Source organism: Triticum dicoccoides, chromosome 5B (genome assembly GCF_002162155.2).
Source record: "Triticum dicoccoides isolate Atlit2015 ecotype Zavitan chromosome 5B, WEW_v2.0, whole genome shotgun sequence".
In the NCBI taxonomy this organism is placed as follows: Eukaryota; Viridiplantae; Streptophyta; class Magnoliopsida; order Poales; family Poaceae; genus Triticum; species Triticum dicoccoides.
In genome coordinates this window covers 126,581,197-126,592,655 of record NC_041389.1, presented here as the reverse complement: position 1 = coordinate 126,592,655, position 11,459 = coordinate 126,581,197, and the positions used below count along the sequence as shown (strand labels likewise).

Below are 11,459 nucleotides of genomic sequence, written 5' to 3'. Positions count from 1 at the left end.
TGAAAAGGAGACCCCCACATCCAAACAAGGAGAGGGCGACCCACAACCCGAATAAAAAGCTCAACAACAAATAAGCCCGACACGCACTCGTGAGTAACAGACAAATGAGGGACACCTGCGACGCTGAGATTCGTGTAAGATCAAACAACCACAAAATTCAACCTAAAGCCAAATAAAAACAGATGACTGATTTTTAGAAAAAGTGTATAAGGATAGAACATCGGTGCTGGCAAGATTTAAGAAACCAGCGCGATTAATTTAGGAGATGTGACAAATTCTAACGACAATTACACTTGCTAGATTTTTCACGGCAAGGAAGGATGCATTTCAGAGCTTGAATCACATGCTACGACATTATGTGAAGATTCACTATTCAATTAGGACAGGGTCTATCCACACTTCTAAGGAAAACAATACAAATGAGGTAATTGCAGCTCCCTCCACATTTCTCATCCGGGCTTAGGACCGGCAAAGGCAGTGTTAAACCACAACAATACAAAACACAAGTTATACAACACCAATCATTCAGCAAAGCATACAGGCCACACCATCAAGCAAATGCAATACATACACAAGCACACACAGTCACACAAGCACACACAGTCACACAAGCACACGCACAGCACACAATCAAGCGCTTGCACACAAGAAACAGATATAGATAGAGGCACATCACACACACAGTCACACACACACACACACAATGTAGCACTTGCGCACAGGAAACAGACAGAAACAGACATAGATAGGGGCACATCACACAGACAGTCACACACACAAACACAATGGAGCGCGTTCACACAAGAAATGGAAAGAAACATACATAGATATAGGAGCAAAAACAGAAAACTAAAAACATGCAAGACTGAAGTAAACGCAGAAAGTTAATAATAAGCTCTCCCTCCCTCCCTCCCTCCCTCCCCCTCCCTCCCTCTCCCTCTCTCTCAGCAGGTCAACCCCTCTAGAAATGACACATAACTGAAAAGGAGACCCCCACATCCAAACAAGGAGAGGGCAACCCACAACCCGAATAAAAAGCTCAACAACAAATAAGCCCAACACGCACTCGTGAGTGACAGACAAATGAGGGACACCTGCGACGCTGAGATTCGTGTAAGATCAAACAACCACAAAATTCAACCTAAAGCTAAATAAAAAACAGATGACTGATTTTTAGAAAAAGTGTATAAGGATAGAACATCGGTGCTGGCAAGATTTAAGAAACCAGCGCGATTAATTTAGGAGATGTGACAAATTCTAACGACAATTACACTTGCTAGATTTTTCACAGCAAGGAAGGATGCATTTCAGAGCTTGAATCACATGCTACGACATTATGTGACGATTCACTATTTGATTAGGACAGGACAGGGTCTATCCACACTTCTAAGGAAAACAATACAAATGAGGTAATTGCAGCTCCCTCCACATTTCGCATCCGGGCTTGGGACCGGCAAAGGCAGTGTTAAACCACAACAATACAAAACACAAGTTATACAACACCAATCATTCAGCAAAGCATACAGGCCACACCATCAAGCAAATGCAATACACACACAAGCACACACAGTCACACAAGCACACGCACAACACACAATCAAGCGCTTGCACACAAGAAACAGATACAGATAGAGGCACATCACACACACAGTCACACACACACACACACAATGTAGCACTTGCACACAGGAAACAGACAGAAACAGACATAGATAGGGCACATCACACAGACAGTCACACACACAAACACAATGGAGCGCGCTCACACAAGAAATGGAAAGAAACAGACATAGATATAGGAGCAAAAACAGAAAACTAAAAACATGCAAGACCGAAGTAAACGCAGAAAGAGTTAACAATAAGCTCCCCTCCCTCCCTCCCTCCCCCTCCCTCTCCCTCTCCCTCTCAGCAGGTCAACCCCTCTAGAAATGACACATAACTGAAAAGGAGACCCCCACATCCAAACAAGGAGAGGGCGACCCACAACCCAAATGAAAAGCTCAACAACAAATAAGCCCAACACGCACTCGTGAGTGACAGACAAATGAGGGACACCTGCGACGCTGAGATTCTTGCAAGATCAAACAGCCAAAAAATTCAACCTAAGCCAAATAAAAAAAGGATGACTTTTTTAGAAAATGTGTATAAGGATAGAACATCGGTGCTGGCAAGATTTAAGAAACCAACGCGATTAATTTAGGAGATGTGACAAATTCTAACGACAATTACACTTGCTAGATTTTTCACAGCAAGGAAGGATGCATTTCAGAGCTTGAATCACATGCTACGGCATTATGTGAAGATTCACTATTCGATTAGGACAGAGTCTATCCACACTTCTAAGGAAAACAATACAAATGAGGTAATTGCAGCTCCCTCCACATTTTCGCATCCGGGCTTGGGACCGGAAAAGGCAGTGTTAAACCACAACAATACAGAACACAAGTTATACAACACCAATCATTCAGCAAAGCATACAGGCCACAGCACCAAGCAAATGCAAGACACACACACAGTCACACAAGCACACACAAGCACACACACAACACACAATCAAGCGCTTGCACACAAGAAACAGATATAGATAGAGGCACATCACACACACAGTCACACACACACACACACACACAATGTAGCACTTGCACACACACACACAATGTAGCACTTGCACACAAGAAACAGACAGAAACAGACATAGATAAGGGCACATCACACAAACAAACACACACACACAAACACAATGGAGCGCGTTCACACAAGAAATGGAAAGAAACAGACATAGATATAGGAGCAAAAACAGAAAACTAAAACATGCAAGACCGAAGTAAACTCAGAAAGTTAATAATAAGCTCTTCCTCCTTCAGAAAATAAATTCTGGGAAGCCATGTCCGCTTTGTGTTTTTCAAGAACTTATTTTCTTTAGGATGAGCTGCACCAACTTTAATTTCAGATGATAAATTTGGAATTAAACCTACCATCACCATCACCCTCATCCTCGTCATCTGAATCATAACTAGCAAGACCAAGAAGAGCACCTTTAGGAGAACTTAGCCCAGTACCATCAGAACGACCAGTAGAGCTAACATTATTTGGCTTAGCAGGGACTACAACTTTAGCTGTGGTCTTGACTTTTGATTCTCCCAGACCAAGCTCCTTTGAGCTAGAGACACCAGTGGTCTCATTTGCTGCAACACACAGGCGATAATCAGCAATGTAATTTACCTATTTACATTAAGTTTTAGTATAATTCACTCACATTCAGCTGATGAATCATCTTCATTCATAACTTTGGTTGCGATCTCATTAAAAAGATCATCCGCAACCTGGAATGACAAAAGTACAAAAGTAAGAAATGGCAGTCTTGCTGAATTTAGAATGGAAGCACATGTTCTGCTATAAACCTAGCTAAATAAGTCCATGCAATGACAAACCTTCAGAAGAACTTCCGTCAACACACGTTTAATTTCCTTGTTGATTGCTGCCATCCGTGCCGCTTCGACTTCATCCTGCAAATGATTCAAGTCCAGTACATCGATTTGAAATGAGGGCCATGTTAATATCCAAGTCGAATATGAACAGGAACAAAAAGGATTAACTTTTCAGTAACTAGCATCCGATGTTTCCACCAGATCCAAAAGAAGTGAACATGTGTACAGATGAAAAAAGACACTGCTCGGGAAAAATGATTACAGGAGATTTGCCAGTACAATGATACAGTATGACAAGCAACCTCAAGTCTCAAGTAAATGATATCCAGGTTGCTTCACTGACAAATCTGGAAAAAATTGACACATAGCCATGCCATTTCTCTCACCAATATGAAATCATTGTTCTTCATAAATTACTATATAAACATTAAAAAAAAATAGACGGACGTAGGTAAATTATTTAGTTTCTCAAGGCCGCCAGGCACTAACCTCCACTCAGTCTAACAGCCCAACCTTTCTATCATGATTAAATTAGTTCACTTTGATTTACAAAAGTTGTACAAAAATTATTATGCATTTAAAGTCCACCACAATACTATTTAGCTTTAAACCCGTTAACTTGGACATGGTACTATTCGTACTGAAATAAATCATTAGGGGCAGATTTTTGCATGCAAGTGAATCACAATAGGGCAAATTAATAGTGTATTATGCACTGCACTAATAATTAGACCATAAAAATAAGCCCATCGCTAGTGTCCCATATGTCCTGCAAATTATTTATACCTTGGCACCACTTGTAAACAAGTAATGTGGAGGTGGTTCTGAATCAGCAGGCTTTATACAATTTGGGAAGACGTAACGTTTGTCCCCTTCACACCAAGTATTGGTCAATTTTGTCTGCAGCATCACATCAGTAATTTTCTCAAGAGGCTCAATACCAACTTCTCCATTAAAAGCACGCTGAGTAAGAAGATGCTGTTTTATGCTTGAGAATTTCCTTGACTCCAGCCAATGGACTGTGGTTGTATAAATAAATAGGACGCTTCCCACATCGAATCTCATGCCGACGGCGGCGCGCTTCATTAGGATCCAAAACTAACCACAAAAAACCATACAATAATATGAACACAACGCATATAGCAGCAAAAGCACACAGCAGAAAAAATAAATTAAACAAAACGTACCAGGAACATATTGAGCGGCACTTAGAACAGATCGACCAGAAGATCCACCGCCAGAATCAGGAATATATTCAGAGTGACTTGGAACAGATCGATCAGAAGATCTAACACGAGAAGGACTTTATAGGCAGCATTAGAAAAAAGAAAGGAACACACTCGTACCACGAGAAGAGCCCAGAAAAATCGGCCCAAACAAACTGACATACAAAAATGGTACGTGGCAAACAAGGAGACACAGTCAAAACCAGAAAGCACATGTCACCAACGATGGAAACAGTCAAAGCGTCAGAAGACAATCAAAGTGGTGGACTCCAAAACAAATCCAAAACGTGTCGTACGTGCAGACCTCTCCACCTAAAAAAATCACGCACAGAAGTAAAACCAAAGCACCATACACGTCATGCTGACAAGGCACCGTAAAAAAAATTCAAAAAGAAAGAAAAATCAAACCTTTATAGGCCTAGGTTCTTAGTTACTTGCTTCCCTTTGGTATCGTATAAGAAAAACACTGACCGCGTACAACTTCAAAAAGGAATCACATGCAAACAAATTATGTGAAGATTCATTATTCGATTAGGACAGTAAACTAGACTGTGTAATTTCTATCGACACGCATAATGCAAACAATACAAAGGAGGTAACTGCAGCTCCCTCCACATTTTCACATCCGGGCTTGGGACCGGCAAAGGCAGCGTTAGGCCCCAACAATATAAAACAAGTTATACACAACCAATCATTCAACAAAGCATACAAACCACACCATCAAGCAAATGCAATATTCACACACAGTCACACAAACACACACACACAGGGTCAAGCACACAAACAATCAAGCCACACAGAGTCACACACACACGGTCAAGCCACACACACACACACAGAGAGAGAGTCAAGCCACACACAGTCGCTTCCCTTTGGTATCGTATAAGAAAAACACTGACCTCGTACAACCTCAGAAAGGAATCACATGCAAACAAATTATGTGAAGATTCACTATTCGATTAGCACAGTAACCTAAACTGTGTAATTTCTATCGACACTCATAATGCAAACAATACGCAGCTCCCTCCACATTTTCACATCCGGGCTTGGGACCGGCAAAGGCAGTGTTAGGCCCCACAACCAATCATTCAACAAAGCATACAAACCACACCATCAAGTAAATGCAATATTCACACACAGTCACACAAACACACAGAAAGAGTCAAGCACACAAACAATCAAGCCACACAGTCACACACATACAGTCAAGCCACACACACACACACAGTCAAGCCAGACACACAGAGTCAAGCCACACAGAGTCACACACACAGAATGGAGCGCTTGCACACAAGAAGCAGACAAAGAAAGGGGCACAAATAGAAAGCTAACACATGCAAGACCGAAGTAAACTCAGAAAGCTATAAAGAATTTCCAGAACTTGAATGAGTTAACTGATTTCTCTAGAGGGGTGAGGGTGATTCAGATCTTCGTTCCTGAAATTAGGAAGATAGTTAGAGCCTGATTACCATCAAACATAGGAGGAAAAATTACAACAGCATAATATACTCAAACCATACTTCGTTCTGCTTGGACTTTCACATTGACACCGATTGATCGTTTTCATCATCACTGCTGGGGCTCTCTTCAGAACTGTCAGCATCACCACTGCTTTCTTTCTTGGCAACCTTAGAGACCAAAATCTTCAGATGAAAAAGCAAACACCAAAAATTCCTTAGGCTTCTTTACTGCAGGCTCTTCATCACTCTCATCAGAACTATCATCAGAATCATCCTTGGACTGCAAATATTGAACTACAACAAGATCAATTAATGTACAACAAATATCACAGAAGACAATGCTTTCAAGAAAATAAAATTTTAAAAATAATGCGTACATGTTTCTCTTTTTCTCTGTTGTCAGAAGCCTCTTAGCAGGAATAATAGATTTTGCTGGCTGCAAAACATTGGAAGGAATTTTAAACATTGCACAACAAAAAAGTGACCAGGAGTAAGCAAGTAACAGAACACTTACTTCATCAGAATCGGAATCCGAGTCATTATCTGAGCTACCACTAGATTTTTCTTTCTTTACAGAAACTGTTTTAGCAGTGGTATCCTGGACATAGAAAGGAACCGCATTAGAAAGATGACATAGACAAAAGATTTGCTAGAAACAAAACAGTGTTTAAGAAATACAAATATCACACAAGAGAAGTTACCAAGAGTAAACAAGTACAACAGAGAACTTACTTCTTCAGAATCTGAATCTGAGTCAGAATCTGAGCTATCACTAGATTTTTTATTCTTCTTAACTGGTTTAGCAGTGGTATCCTAGAAATATATTGAAAATGTTAGTATCACATTATAAAAGACAGAATAATGAAGCCTTAGTTTTCATATAACTAGTAGACTGATACCTCCTCAGAGTCAGAATCATAACTTTCACTGGATTCTACCACTTTCTTGGCTACTGGTTTTTTAGTGGCCATATCCTGCAAACGGTTTTCCAGTTAGGACTAAGAAATATTAGTACTCCACAGAATTAAACGACAAGATCAGGGGAATGGTAAGTGCAAGAAATATGTTTTATGCTTTTGTAACTATCTCACATAGACATGCATTGCTAGAAATATGATTCTTACCTCATCTGATGAATCATCAGAATCACTGTCAGAGCCGTCCAATTCCTGGTTTTTCTTTTGTGCAGTAGCAACCCGCAGAATTCTTCACTTCGGTAGCTGGCTTCTGAAAACGAAGTGAAACATGTTGAAATCAGGCAAAAAGATAATTAAAAATGCTATTAAATGATGAAGCTTCCACTCCGAAATTGGTAGGTAAATGAATACCTCAGAGTCAGAGCTTTCGGAATCAGAACTTTCATTGGATTCTGCAAGAGGCAAAAACTTACAGGATCACCAAAGTATAAGATATCTGCAAGAGGCAAAAACTAACCGTCCAGCACCGCGTTTGCCACATCAGTTGCCTCCACACGAGCAGGCCTTAGTTGTCCGTCATACTGTCCACAACATGAGTAACAAAAGCAGGCTTTCCAGCCATGTTGCACTTGTGCAGAGCAGACTTCTGAAATAAGAACACCTAAAGAACGAACAAAGTAGTGCTCAATACAGACCCTTGATTTTTGTTTTAAAAAAGAGCAAATCTAAGTAAAGCACATAAAATCATCACTAAGCTTCATGCAAATGGGGAAAATACATGTTAATCAAGCAAAATGCCTTCACAACTGCCAAGGGCACTCACAATGCTTCTCTTAGCACGTTATCATAGTCAAAATGCTGATGTGGCACTGTAAATAATTAAGAAAGAACGAGAGTGGAGCTGTATGTTTATATAGATACGGCTCTTAGCTCGTTTTCTTGCACTCCCTGTTTTCCTACTCTTTAATTTTCTCCACGATGAAACATCATTTAGATACAACCCTTAAGAAACAATGCATTGGGGTGACTCTCTCTAATTTTTTCAATACTAGGACGACATGTTAAGAGATAATGCATTGCGAAGGTTGAGATAACCAACCTTTTCAGGTAGAAGATCAATTCCAAGGTTTCCTCTTTGACAGAATTATACCATCTGCTTCTTCCAGGATCTCATCAAAATGGTTCAAGCCCTGCAAGGAATAAGGAGTCAATAGGTGGTAAACAAATCCAAGTTGCTGAGGAATGTTGAAGGAATATCTTGAAATTACCTCCACATTCTCAATTTTGGCAAAAATCAGAGTTTGGCTAAGATCACCTAACTTTGAGAGGAACTCCCATGCCTATTGCAGGAAAAATACTCTATCAACATTAGGAACATTTTCCAAAGTATGAAATGCAAACAAACATGTGATACTATTCAACCCAATATCAATATAAAAAAATTCAATCTTGGGAAAGATGGCACTGTGAAGTAGTACACTCTAAATATCTGACATAATGAGTTACTTACTTGCCACACATCTTCTGCATGCCTTGTATAAGAAAGAGAGAGGAAGTCAATCTTGGTTGGGGCACCCTATTTTTCTCATAACCTGAAAGTGGTGCATGCTCATGAAGTCATATAATGGGTTACAGCAAGGAGCTACAGTTTCATGAAAAAAATATTATTTTAACATGTAAAGCCTAGTCGTCAAGTTAATACAAAGAGCAAGAGAGATTCTTGGGAGGAGTTCCTTACATCTTTATCCTCATCAGACAGCGTGGGCATGTCGATATGGATCGAGCAGTGCAATGTGAAGACATAATCACAAAAAAGTTCAGAAAAAAGAATAGTCAGTCTACACTAAACAAGTAATAGGTGATCAGGAACTACCAATACCAAGTTAGCATAGATGATTATTCGTCAAGATACGAGTTCGCATTCAACAAACAGCAACCAAACGTGCCACAACAATATAAAACACAAGTTATACAACCAGTCATTCAACAAAGCATACAAGCCACACCATCAAGCAAATGCAATATTCACAGTCACACACACACAGTCAAGCCACACACAAATTCACCATCAAGCCACACACACACACACACAGAGACACAGTCAAGCCACACATATTCACCATCAAGCCACACACACAATCAAGCCACACACACACACACAGTCAAACCACACATATTCACCATCAAGCCACACACACACACACACACACACACACACACACAGAGAGTCAAGCCACACATATTCACCTCAAGCCACACACAGTGGCACACACAGAATGGAGTGCTTGCACACAAGAAACAGACTTAGATAGGGGCACAAACAGAAAGCTAATACATGCAAGACTGAAGTAATCTCAGAAAGCTATAAAGTTAGCAGCATTGACAAAAAGCATGTGATGAACAAGCTTTCACACAGAAATAAATTCTGGAGTTATGCTCACAACAGAATTATATGCCCAGGTGTGTAATGACAAAATTCTGGAGTTATGCTCTTTTATCTAGAACAAAGTCTAAGGGGGACTAACTAGCAGCACCTCATCTAGTACTCGTATGATGAGCATCACCATATATGGGAACATGAGCAAAGCATGACAAGAAGTAAGCAATTGAAAACAACATAGTAACACCCTGAACATCCATCAAGTAGAATAAGAATCAACAGAGGGCCAACAATCCAATTTCAATCAAAATAACCGATCTGAACAACGCGGCATTTGAGATCTGAACATCCATCAAGTACTAGTAGTATCAAAGGGCGCATGCGTTTGAGATATGAAAGTAACGAACAGCGGAGGTGACCGAACAGAGGAACCGATCTGAACGAGCGCGATAAACAGCAATCCAATTTCAAAAGCAGACGCGAACAAGGGCCCGACGCGAACACGGAACGCAGGAACGTGAGCGTCTCTCAGATAACAAAAGCGCACGCAGAAATTCTCAAACAGACTTGTTAGTTCGCAAACCAGACGACCCAAACCGACCGACCGACCGCTCGCTTCCTCCACGGATACCCCCGATGAGACGGCACGAAGAACACGCGAGAGCATCAGTGTAAAGAACCCAGCAACAACACAGGGGATCAAGCAGAATCAAATCAGACGCGATTCCAAACGGACTAGGACGAGAACGAACAAAATCAAATCAAGACGACGTTCTATCTAAATTGACGACGGCGAGGACAAGAAAAATCAAAACAGACGCAATTCTGATCTAAACGGACGACGGGGAGGACGAGCAGAATCAAATCACACGCAACTCCACACTGACGACGGCGAGGACGAGCAAAAACAGCTCGGAAGGGATTCTAAACGGACGACGGGGAGGACGAGCAGAATCAAATCACACGCGACTCTAAACTGGCGACGGCGAGGACGAGTAAAATCAACTCGGAACCGATGCTAAACGGGCGACGGCGAGGACGAGCAAAATGAAACCGGACGCGATTTCTATCTAAACGGATGAACCGAGGACGAGAAAAATCAATCAAATCAGACGCGCTTCAAAACAGATAAAATGAAACCGGACGCGATTTCTATCTAAACGGATGAACCGAGGACGAGCAAAATCAATCAAATCAGACGCGCTTCAAAACAGACGAATCGAGGACGAGCAATTCTTTCTAGTCTAAACGGACGAGACGAGCGAGGAGGAGCAAAGATGAAACCAGACGCGGGAGGAGGAGAGGCAGGAGTCGAGGACGAATCGAGGCGAGAGGCATGGCCTGGGAAGAGAGGAGGAGCGGACGGCCAAAGGGCGCGCCTTTATAGCCGGGGCAGAGGCGGTTGCGGCAGCCGGAGGAAAGTGGAGCTGCGGACACGGCTTCGCCGAGGTGGCGTGCGTGGCGTGGCGTGGCGGCGGATATAGAAGGAAAGTGGAGCTGGGGGCTTGGGGCTGGATATGGAGCGGGAGCGGGGTGGGCAGGAGGAGGTCGGCGGCGGCGCGTCCGTCTCGAAACGGGAGAGGAACGGGAGATTTCCGTCTCGAATTGGGGACGGACAGGGGAAATTTCCAACTAGGGTACTCGGGACGGGAGTTGCAACAGTCCAGGTGATGGCGTGTCTTTTCTCTTCTTCTTTTTTTGAGTGGCGAAAACAAATGTGTGTTTTTTTGCTACTGAAAAAAATGTGTTCCCGTTAGAAAAACGCTACTATACTGCCAAAAAAGAAAAAGAATAAAAATGCCACGTTCATAGATGCTACATGGAACGAAAACATTCACAATGTACTTCTCATTTCGTTAGCACCAAGTGTCAAAAAAAATTGCCCAACTAGAATAGCTAGGACACGAATCTGAGTTGATCGAAAACTCATCTCTGCCCGATAATGTGCGCCGGGTGTGAACCCTAGCTTTTGTCGCTTCCCTCCCCCTCCTCGCCTTCCATCCCCTTCGTTGTCGTCGGGCTAAGCCCAGTCAGTGTAGGCGGCGGGG

The 11,459-nt window shown here is 41.9% G+C and overlaps 1 pseudogene; it reads right to left on the bottom strand.

Annotated features, from left to right (window-relative positions):
* Positions 1-2,946: 2,946 nt before the first annotated feature.
* On the bottom strand, positions 2,947-8,799 carry LOC119309222 (annotated as a pseudogene).
* Between the last annotated feature and the right edge of the window lie 2,660 nt (positions 8,800-11,459).